Genomic DNA, 12,072 nt, shown 5'->3' on the forward strand with positions numbered 1-12,072 from the left:
ATGTGTTTGAAAAGAAAATTTGCCCTGAGCGGGATTTGAACCCACGTCCCTCCTGTTACTAGTCAGGTGTGATGACCACTACACTATCAGGACAACCATGCTGGCAATCAAAGATGCGATTTACGTGATCGGAGACGTGGTCTCCCGAGAAATTTAACTTTTCAAGGTGACAGGGTAGGGAAAGCCTATAACCCCATATGAAACCCAACTAAGGATCTATTAAGGTTTTCCCTACCCTGTCACCTTGAAAAGTTAAATTTCCCGGAAATAGGTCGCATCAGCTTTACTTTTGGATATTTTTGGATATCAATGGGTCGTGCGACGCAAGCTGAAGAAATCAGACACGGCGATCACCTGGAGAGTTCCTTTGTGGGGTCTTCGTAGCCGTTCACGGAAAAAGGGTCGTTTTCGTGTTTGTTATCGTGGGTATCGGAAAATTATTTCTCTGTTTCACGTATCACGACAATCATATCATTCACGGTTCACGAATTTTAAAACTTCTAGATTACGGATCACAGAAAATAAATGAGTCCGATCACGTTTCACGTGAAACCCCCTCTGTGAAGGTGTTGGTTATAAAGTTCAGTGCTGTAAAGTCTCCTCTGTACCTCCACAAATGACACACGGTTGGTAACATGTAGAGGCCCAATGGTACTGAGACTGCCCCGGCCAAGAGACCAACTATGATCAGATGGATGATTCTCTGTAGCTGACGCTTCTTGACAAATATAATGGTTATGATATTAAGGATGACTATAGCGAGACATTCGGTGATGCGCACAACAACCCGCGGGATACAGTTGGATTAAGGATACGGCAGCCAGTTCTCAGTGTCCGTGTCATTACAAGTGAGGTTGATGGTGTTGTTAGCTGAGGGCTTGTGAGTGGCCAAATTAAACGATCTAAATCAAAAGTGAAAGAATAATTTTAGAATACGACTGATATACATAGGTACGTAAGGCCTAAAACAAGTGTCTTTGGTTTTTTCTCTTTTCTAGGTTAACATAGAGTTTATCCTGAATAAAAAAAAAAAAAACTTACCAGCCTGCCTGGGTTTTGGGCAGAGAAATTCAATTTTCTAACATCGGTTCAATTAATTGAAAAACAGGTATGGAACTATCTGTGGTCATGCCAAGTTGTTTGACAGGTTCACTCTGCGTTGGTCATGTTAGAAATGAAGTCCCTCATGTATGGTTAAGGAAATTCTCCAAATGAAGCTGCGAAAATCAGATTTTCGCTATTGCATAAATAGCGCTATCTACTGCGAGGATCGTGCATCATACGTATCTAATACCGCAGTTCAAAATATATGAACTTCATATATCCATTGTATCTGATTATCACTTTCACGGGTTTATTACGAATCAACTTAACGGCCTGCTCCCAGTTGGCTTGTTAGCTCAATTGGTAGAGCGCTGCACTAGTGTCGCAGAGGTCAGTGGTTCGAGTCCCGTACAGGCCTGATTTTTTTTCAGGTCTGATTTTCGCTATTGCATAAATAGCGCTATCTACTGCGAGGATCGTGCATCATACGGACTTCTCTATGTTGATATGTTTGTGTATAGCGTCAAATCCATGACGGTTTATTATTAGTAAAGGGAGCAAACTTTCAGATCTTGGAAGTAAAACAGCTAACTAGGTCAACAATTCATGTTTATTAAAAAGATAGGTTTCTTATTTTTTTTACATCCGTCTTTAGAAAACCTTGAAAGGAAGTCTTTGGATGCATGAATTCTTCTCGGATATTGCATCTTCTTCATTTTTCTTCGTACCTAATAACTCCCCGCGAAAAACGGTAGTTACTCTTTCGAACGAGAGAAAAAATTGAAAACTTGTTCGAGGCTGCACCACTGTACTGCTGTCTCCTTCACGATGCCAGGTGCGGAGCAAAGCGAATGATTGTGAAAGCGCGCGGGAGATATCTCCATCTATTTAAAAAGTAGATAAAACGATTCAACATTAAATCTCATCAAAACTGGTCTCTTTAGTTACTTCGTTTTACGTTCGCGTTGTTAACCGAAGTAGGTAAATTCTATGTTTTGAATATGGAGCTCAGAAGATAATAAAAAACTGTACAACTGATCTGATAACATACGAAGAAAAATGACGTTTGTAGAGAGGTGCGTTACAATATTCACAAGTTTTGCTTGAAGGAACGAAGACTATATGATATGAAAAACAACTATGCAAAGACAAAGGTGATTGAATTCGAAATCTCAACTGAACAGGATCAGGGATCCCAAACAGCACATTGGCGAGTAAAAAATTGTTATTATTATTCATGATGTCTTTACATAAATAGTTCGAGGCTGATGTAACGTGGCGTTTCTTTTGCATTGAGCGCGAATAATCGACGTCTTTTCTTGAAATTCCCAAAGGTAACGGACGAGTCACTTGGCCGAGAAGAAACGCCAAACTCTTATTTTTCTCGTCCGAAGTATTTGAATATCATCGATGGCATAAGTTTAGCATTGTCAATGAAAATTTTTGCCGTATAACGTTCTATAATACTTAATTGTTCTTGTAATTCTACCTGTCAAAACGCTAATACGTAGGTTGGCTTTGTCGACAATTTATTGCGCACGAGAAAAATAAGGTCAAAAAACGCGAAAGAACTGCCAGGTATACGCAAGCTAAACAAAAAGACGTACTTTTCCTACACCCCCTCCATCTGTGTCAAATCACCTGAGCCACCGCCTATATATTCATGATTAACGCCAGGAGCCCGTTCCTCGAAAGTCCCAGTAACTCAACGGTCCCATAAAGCTGTTCTGTTTTCATTCAAGATGGGGATTTCAAAAGTTTTGAAAATGATACAATAAAACCATTGGCTAAAGAAACAAAAAGGACTGGTTTGGGTGCCAGAACCTACTTTCCTATCCTATAGATTTTGATCTTAAAACATGGCTTCGGGCCCGTTAAGTTATTGCGACTTTCGAGAATCGGGCGCCAGATCCCCAATTGAATGGTTATAGCGAAAATCGTAAGCTACAACTGTACCTTATGAAACACAACCTTTTGAGAAGTTAATTATCTTTCTACTAAATTTGTCACTTAGTTCAAACAACCATACGAGACTTCCAAACGTAGATTAGAACTTGTCATAAAATAGACATGGTTCTACGTTAAAAGAAGTAAACTACTAAAAAAAGACTAAATCAACGCAATAACAAACAAAACTTTAATGCTAGAAAAGCGGACATGTTTCTTTGCATTTTGTTTATCTTTTTAAGATTTCTAAACTTAACAGTGCACAATGTTCCATAGCATTTCTGATCATTTTGAACTGACCGATCATTAATGACTTCTACGGATTTTTTTCAGTCTCAATGTATGAACTCAAAATCAAAGAATTGTGCTTACTCATCGAGCACCCAACATAACCTGCAACACCGTTGTTTGTTTTACCCAACCATTCTCCTCTGATAATTACGGTACAGCCTAATAATAACTAAGAAAGGTCAAGTCAAAGAAAAGAGATCGTGTTTCCAAGCTGAATCGTCACCGAATCCTTCGGTATACTTTGTTATGGTTTTATCTAGGACTTTTCCTTGTCAGCCCCTTGTGAAATGTACGGCAAACGGTATGGTAAATGGGTGTAAGGGACGGACCATTATTTTTCTGGAGGGGGGTGGGGGAAATATTAAAAAAAAAAAACTATTTGCAAGGTCTGACAAGACAAAATAAATTGTTTGCAAACGTGATAGGGTGATAAAAAAATGTCTGCAGAGAAGTCATGTTAGATATTAAAAAACATTACCAAAACTAAAATAAAGAAATAAAATATCAAATTGAAGCATTAGTATAAAATTAACACAACTTGGGCTCTAAAAAGTGGTCACTCTGTATTAAGCAGATAACAAATATTCAATGTTTAGCACAAATGAAAAGAACACTGAAAATATGGAAAAAAATTGTTTGCACAAAGATGATGTTAAAAAAAATGTTTGCGGAGACGTATATGTTTTAAAAAAATGTTTGCATAAGAAAATTTCTGATACCCCCCTCCAGAAAAATAATAGCCCGTCCCTAAGGCATAAGAGGGTGTCCACGAGAAAACCGGACAGAGCCGGGCAGGGGCGATAATGCTCAAATCACCGATTTCGCTCAAACTTGGCACAAATGCTTAGTACCATGAGGCAACAAATGTGTGGAAATATTAAGTCAAAATATCTGATTCCCAGGGAGATTTAGGGTCCCCCTGGGAAAATCTTTTCTGCATTTTTTTCCCATAATTAACTAGCTAACGTTTGCATTGCTGCTGTGACAAACCGAAAAGCCACCAAATTCAATCAACTTGTTTGTATTCTATATCTGTCAGAATTTAAGAACATTGAAATGTTTTGACTTTTTCGTACGTAGACGCTTCTTTTCTTAGTGATTCAAGGAGGGCAGACTATGCAGGTTTTTTCATGGACACGCACTAAATGACAATTGCCTGAATACATTTACGTCAGAAGAACAGGAGGGCATTTTGCGTGTGTATGCGTGCAACCGCTGTACAAAGAGGATGTAATTGCGGTAATCAAAAAGGCGCGGGAAATTCAAATTTCACTTTTAATGTTCATTTTGGTGTCATTTTCAATTAAGTTTCACTCTGCAAGGAAAATCGTGCTGCAGAAAAGTGCGCGGTGTGTGGCAAGACTATTAATGGACAGGATGGACGGCCTGTTTCTAGTTATAAGAGAGATTTAATTTTCTACCTTACTTCGGCAAACACTGACGGGAAAATATGTGAGCAGTGCCGTAACAGCCGTAACAGAACACCGAAAATCGGGACAAATGTTTTTCATTTAAGTACAATAAATTTCAGATCGTATCGTACTTAAAATGCAATCGTTTCAAAATGAAACATTTCTAATTTCAACTAGTCGGAAAGTTTGCGCGAGGAAGGGGAAGGTCGCCGCGAAAGAAAGGATTTTCCCCAAAATGTGCCGTCTTGGATTTAACCTAAGGCGATCGAAAGAAATTAACGTCAATATTACTTCACGTGGCATGTTAGATTTAAATGAGTGGTATGTAGAAGAAACGTGTTTTGGTGATCTCCTTCGTGGTACCCTCTGCGATACCCTAATGCCAGCAGAACTACTATAAGAAGTAACGGGCCATATGAAGCAGCTTTCAAAACGTAAGACTCACAACAGTTTACAATCATCTTCTATTTTATTAGATAGGGGACGGAGAAAAATGATATGTTATTATCATCTTACAGGATGTGACTTAAAAATAGAAATTCAGCTACTGAAGGAAAGTATGTATCAAGAGTTCACTTTGCGCAGGAGGCGGAGAATCTACGATTCTAAAGAGTTTCAAATCTTCTGGCGTTCAGCTGGAGCCCCTACCATGCCATTTTCGATACAATATTAAACGCAATGACGGATCAGGTTGCACTGTAACAAATGATGCTCTTTTAATGATGCTCTCACTCATTTTCAGAAGGTGCAAGAATTGCTTTTCAGAAGGTGCAAGAATTGCTTTTCAGAAGGTGCAAGAATTGCTTGTTCAGGGTTTATCATCCCTGTCGATTCTGGGGGACCAGTTGGTAAAAGACCTTCAAACTGGCAAACCCACTAACGTCCGTCAGGTCCTGGACCAGGTCATGGACAGCATTGTCCTTGTGGCTAATGCCAATTATAAACTTAATATGAAACGACGAGAGCTAGTCAAGCCCGACCTCAACCCCCCTTTCAAAAAGTTATGCAAAGAGGACATCAAGCCCTCTACAAAGCTTTTTGGGGATGAATTATCAAAACATCTAAAGGATATGGCAGACGCAAAGAAGGCGGGCCAGCAGATGCAGAGGACCTCTGACACCCGCACATCCAGCCATAACTATCTAAAGGCTGGGAGGCAGAAATTTCGACGCTCAAATTTCAAACCATACCACCGGACACCTACTGGCCAGAAAACATCTCAGACACGCCCTTTTTAGGGTACAGCCGGGGACACAAGAGTGCCCCGAAAAAACCCAGCCAATCCAACAACAAAGATTAAACAATAACCAGGTGAGGACGCATCCTAAATCATTTATGGATGGGGATTATTTGCATCAAATGGTCCGTATTTTTTCAGCAGGACAGCTGAAGGACCATGTTGGCTCCGGGGAATCTTTGACAAATGACCAAGTCATACTTTATGCCATAAAGCACTACCATATTGAGTTTGAAGCTAATACCCCCATCCAACCTCACCCACCAAAACAAATCCACTTCTCACCTGGTGAAAGGGAGATAATAAGTGATGAAATATCTACACTTCTCCGTAAAGGAGTTTTGGAACAAACTGAATATGTAGAGGGGGACCTCCTCTCAACTTTATTTGTGCGGCTTAAAAAAGATGGCAGCTACAGAATGATTTTAAATCTCAAACCTCTTAATGAATTTGTCTCGTACCACCATTTCAAAATGGACACTATTCAAACAGCTCTTAAACTCATGCGTCCGGGGTGCTTTATGCCTTCAGTTGACCTAAAGGACGCATACTGTTCTGTCCCTGTTGCTAAAGAGGACAGGAAATATTTAAAATTTGAGTGGCAAGGGAGTTATTATGAATACACATGTCTACCCAATGGCCTCGCTTGTGCCCCCAGGCTTTATTTAATCACTTTCACCAGAGTGTGGTGAGGGTCGCACAACAGAGCGAGGCTCCAAATTAAGTGCGCCCTATATCCCACCCATCCCACCCCAGGGGAGGACATCCATCACACAGTAATCTCGTGTGTGGGAAATTAACGTCTCCTACCCCAACCCTGCAGGAGACGGGACCTCCATTTATTCGTCCCTATCCGAAAAGACTAGAATATCTAACCATTTTAAAACCTGTTTACTCTCATATCAGATCAATGGGCCATCTTTGCATGGGGCACACAGTTGACTCTTTCTTATTAGGATATGACTACGCTGCTTGCAAGAGGAATGTCCAGGACACGATTGACACATTCCAAAACCTGGGATTCGTAATTCAACCTGTGAAATCAGTTTTTATTCCCACACAAGAAATAGAATTTCTTGGGTTTTTACTTAGCAGTATTCTTATGACAATTAGACTTCCCCCTACCAAAGCTGCACGCGTACGTATAGCCTGTCAGAATTTACTACTCAAAACTGAGGTGGCCATCAGAGAAACTGCCCACGTCATTGGCTTGATAGTCTCAAGTCTACCTGCAGTGCAATTTGGAGAATTGTATTACAGGAATCTAGAAAAGAATAAGGTCCTTGCACTGCAGGCTAGCAAGGGTAATTATGATGGGCCATTATATTTGTCTAAGGATGCCAAAGTAGATTTGTCTTGGTGGATAAATAATGTGGACTCTTCTCTTAAGAAGATTGTTCAGCCTAACCCTGACATGATCCTGACAACAGATGCCTCAACTAAGGGCTGGGAGGCAGTGTATGGGGAACAGAAAACTGGTGGCCCTTGGAGTTTGAAGGAGCAAGGGTTTCATATTAACTACCTGGAGCTAAAAGCAGTTTGGTTAGGTCTCAAGTCTCTGTGTCATCACGTGAAACAGACGCACATTAGGATTCAATCTGGTAACACTACTACAGTAGCTTATATCAATGCAATGGGGGGTATCCAATCTGCAAATTGCAACAACATGGCCCGGCAAATTTGGCTGTGGTTTCTTGAAAGGGAACTTTGGCTCAGTGCCTGCCACATACCAGGCTCCATCAATGTAGTAGCTGACTCGGAATCTAGAGTGTTCCACACCTCCACTGAATGGTCTCTGCATCCAGATGTGTTTGATCACATTGATGAAATGTGGGGCCCTTTTGAAATAGATCTTTTTGCTTCCCGACTTAATTTTAAAAAATACCTACGTATGTGTCTTGGAAACCAGACCCTCATGCAAAATGTGTAAATGCATTATTCATGCAATGGAAAGAACATCATTTTTATGCTTTTCCACCTTTCAGCCTGATAGCAACTTGTCTGCAAAAAATAGAACAGGATCAAGCTACTGGTGTAATCTTAGTCCCTTTCTGGCAGACACAACCTTGGTTTACAACGCTCCTTCACCTTTTAATAGACAACCCAGTGTTGCTGCCTCAGCTAGACTATCTCTTGACACAACCTCACCACAATGCTCTACACCCCCTTCGCAAGCAGCTAAAGTTGATAGCTTGCAAGGTCTCGGGAAAAGCCTCCAGCAGCGCAACATATCAGAGAAGGCTGCAACAATCATCTTGCAGTCATGGTCAGATGGTACGCAGAAACAATATAAACTGTACATCAAGCAGTGGATTGACTTTTGTTGTGAACGACAGGCTGATCCCTATAACCCACCTTTAACCTCAGTATTGGATTTCTTGGTCAGCCTCCATGAGAAGGGCTTGAGCTACACTACCATTAACACTGCTCGTAGTGCCATATCAGCAATTACCCTTTCCGAAGACCAGAATACCATTGGTTGCCACTCACCTGTTTCTAGATTTATGAAAGGCATATACAAAGGCTCACCACCCGTTCCACGGTACCACTCGACTTGGGACGTTCAACCAGTGTTAAATTATCTGGCTTCCAAAAGCCCTGTGGATGCATGGCCTTGACCTCAAAATGTTGACCCACAAGCTGATTATGTTGATAGCTCTGGTGTCTGCACAAAGAGGACAGAGTCTTCACATCGTTGATATTGGACCAGGCTGTATGAAAGAACTTCCTGATGGCTACGAGTTTCTGCTTACTGCCCATATCAAACAGAGCAGGCCAGGCTACAAAGCACCTACAGTTGTTTTAAGAGCATACCCAGCCAATCCATCCCTTTGTGTTTGTACTTGCTTAAAAGAATATCTTAAGAGAACAAAGCCTCTCAGGGGTACGGAAACTAAAATTTTTGTCAGTTTTACTAAGCCATATAAACGGGTGTCTAGAGAGACTCTTTCTAGGTGGCTTCGCACTGTCATGACCTCTGCTAGGGTAGAAACAACAATATTTAAGCCACACAGTACACGAGCAGCAGCTACTTCAAAGGCTAAAGCAGCCTCTGTTCCAATCCAAGAAATCCTGAAAACTGCTGGGTGGTCATCATCGAGATGTTTTGATAAGTTTTATGACAAACCTGTGAAATCCTCCACATTTGCTTCTGCTATTCTCAAGACTGTTTAGTCCTGAAATTGGACTAGTTGGCAAATAGTTTTTTGTACTACTAGCCTTAATGAAACATCCTCTAGACAGAAACTTTATTTAACATTTATGTTTCTTAACATTACTTTAATGTTACATACACCTGTATATGGTGTTTTAGGTTCCAACTGATACATAGATTGTAATACCTACATCACTCATTGCTCCGTTTCCTCATGCTTTTTATTGCAGGGAAGATACTTATACCCTCAGTTGATATTTGCCATGTACAGCTGTTTCACTTACTACGTTTCAGTTAATAAACTGATTATAGTGATTCATCATTCAGTGTTTGTTCCTCATGTGACTGTCTTGGCTTTGAAATCTCATGGGATCCCTGGGGCAGTGATGACGAGATAGAATTGAAAAAATTAAACGAGACTTACCTGTAAGTTGAAGTTTGATTGGAATTCTATCGAGTCACCAAACTGCACCAAGGGATCACACGCCCACCCTTGGGCAACAAATCCTACTTACATTTGATTTTACCCACCCATTTATTTGTAATGCTATTGACATTACAGTTCTTATACAATCTACTTCATGGTGATCAGACTGTCACATTCGGCTGTAAATACTGGTTACGCGCATGCGTCTAGCTATCTCATGTGATCCCTTGGTGCAGTTTGATGACTCGATAGAAATCCAATCAAACTTCAACTTACAGGTAAGTCTCGTTTAATTTTTCAATTTTCAAGTATTGTAAAGTTTTTGTAAATAATTGCGTAATTCAGCCTTTGGCTGCGATGCAGTTTTAATAAACTATCTATCTATCTATCTTTACAGCCAAGTACTATGCAAATTACTGCAATCAATTGTAAACGAATAGTATAGCAGCTGAAAGCATTAAAAAAATTCACATTTGTGGCTGATTGCAGTCATTTTTTCCCTTGCTATTACGTAAGAGTGATAATATCATGGTGTGAAGCTTTCAGAGGAAATGCTCGATTTTGTTAACAAAACTACATTTGGACATTTTGTGAATAAAATATCCGCCAACAATGTACGATGAAACAAACTACAAATTTCCATATCTAGCGATCTTTTTGAGTTGTAATTATTGCGCCCCGCTATATCGTTGAGGTACTCCAGAATACATTAGGCATCAGTAAACACTGGGGAGAAAGGCAGGATTTGGAGATAACTTAATCCAGAGACCCGTGAAATAGCAATTTTTGGCGGAAAACACAAAAATCAACTAGGTTTCGCTTAAAATATAAATATTCGATCACATCCGTAGGTGCTAAAAAATGTATCACATGTAGCTACTCGCTTGTTGCAGTGCTTTGACGGCTTCAATTCTTCTACAGTTTCAAAGAAAGGCTTGAAATTCAAGCTCGTTACAACACTTTGTCGCTATATTATCCTCGTTGAATGTTCCACACAGAATAACCAAGCTAATTCTTGGGTTTCAGGTGACGTCACAAGCTTTGCTGAAGTTCTGTCCGCCATGTTGGTGTCCCTCGGGTGTCAAATTTATGAATAATTAGTCGATTTCTATAGTGAAGCCCTCTCTCTTATCGCCGTATTATTTCGCCAACTACATGAATATGCAGAAAGAAAAAAGCGATAAAAGTATCTGGCATTTATTGTAAGGTATCCCAGTGCTCTCTGAGTATGGCGAAAGCTTAGAGAGTTGGAAGGAAAGATGTTTGCAAAAGATCTCGGTCATCGGGGTTGACCCTGCAAGCATACCAGCCGAGAAATTCAGTTCAAAATGCTTGCCTCCTGTGTAAGTGTTGGACTTGCTGAGTTACCTCGTTCTTGAGACAAGCTTCTACACTAAAAAGCAGTTCAAGGCGTTCAAGAGTCTAGAGGCGTTTAATCAAATGGTGTCGGGATTTGTAACCTCAGTTGTAGGCAAAGTAATCGCCGGCAAGTATGTCGTGAGAGCACGAGTTTGGCATTCACAGCATATGAATGATCCTTTAGTGAACATTTGGGTCATTTCCGAAAACGATGGGGCTATTTTGTCAGCCCATTGCTTGGGATGCAAAGCTGGACTGGCTAAGTCACGCCCACATATCGTGAGTGTTTTATTTTATGTTAGAGGAAACTACTCAAATTCATGGCAAGCTCGCTGGGTGTCACGAAAACTCAGACACCGAAAACTCAGATCTCTCGAAGTGTTCTCCAAGCTTCCGAAGTGTTCCATAATTCGATAGTGCATAGCATAAAGCATGAACCAATTTTTTATAACATAACCGGTGGAATAATGCAACAAATCCGACGCGAAAGACGGACAACAATATCAAGAGTGATTCTTCAGTGAAGCGAATCGTGACGGCGCTGATGCCGAGTCTTCTTTCCCGTTGTTTTTCTCTTTCTGCCTCATTTAAGAACTCTAGTCCAAGGGTCGCAAAATTGTCCTCGTTTTGGGACTGGTGGGCCGAGTCTCTGTTTGTATCCATTATTATCGCGAAATATTTAAGAATTTTAACAGAGCGACAACAAGGATCTTTGCGACGAAGTACAAAAAAGTAAACAAACGTCCCTTTCGGCTCGTCAAAATCGCGCCACATTTTAATACTTTGGTGTTGGAGCGAGCACATTTGATCCAGTTAACTGTGAATGAAAAGCTCAAAATTAACGGGAAAAATGGAGGAAATCTAAGCTAAATGAAGTCTTGTGTCACTCTAAAATGTTTTAATGCTCAACCATCAGACGATTTTGCGAAACGTGCAACTTGCGGCCTTGTTTTTGCTGCTTCAGTTGGATCAAGACCCAAAAGGTCAAAATACACACGGAATTACCAGGAGTGATCATGAGTCGAGTTTATCTCTTGAATTTTCGAGTGGTCTGAATTTTCGGGGTCTGAGGTCTGAGGTCTGAGTTTTCGGGGTGTGAGTTTTCGTGACACCCCAAGCTTGCTTGCACACAGGTAAAATGCTCATGGATTTTGCCGACATATGTCAATGAAGTGCCGTATGCGAGGGCTAAAGACATCGA

General features: G+C 40.6%; 1 pseudogene across 1 annotated transcript; it reads left to right on the plus strand.

Annotated features, from left to right (window-relative positions):
• Nucleotides 1–4,929: 4,929 nt before the first annotated feature.
• Nucleotides 4,930–9,105, plus strand: LOC148736216 (uncharacterized; annotated as a pseudogene). The gene is made up of 3 exons (XR_015998646.1): nt 4,930–5,015; nt 5,843–6,005; nt 7,917–9,105. The product of XR_015998646.1 is annotated as an uncharacterized LOC148736216 (transcript).
• The last annotated feature ends 2,967 nt before the right edge of the window (nt 9,106–12,072 follow it).

This window comes from Stylophora pistillata, chromosome 3, assembly GCF_964205215.1.
Source record: "Stylophora pistillata chromosome 3, jaStyPist1.2, whole genome shotgun sequence".
NCBI classification, from domain to species: Eukaryota; Metazoa; Cnidaria; class Anthozoa; order Scleractinia; family Pocilloporidae; genus Stylophora; species Stylophora pistillata.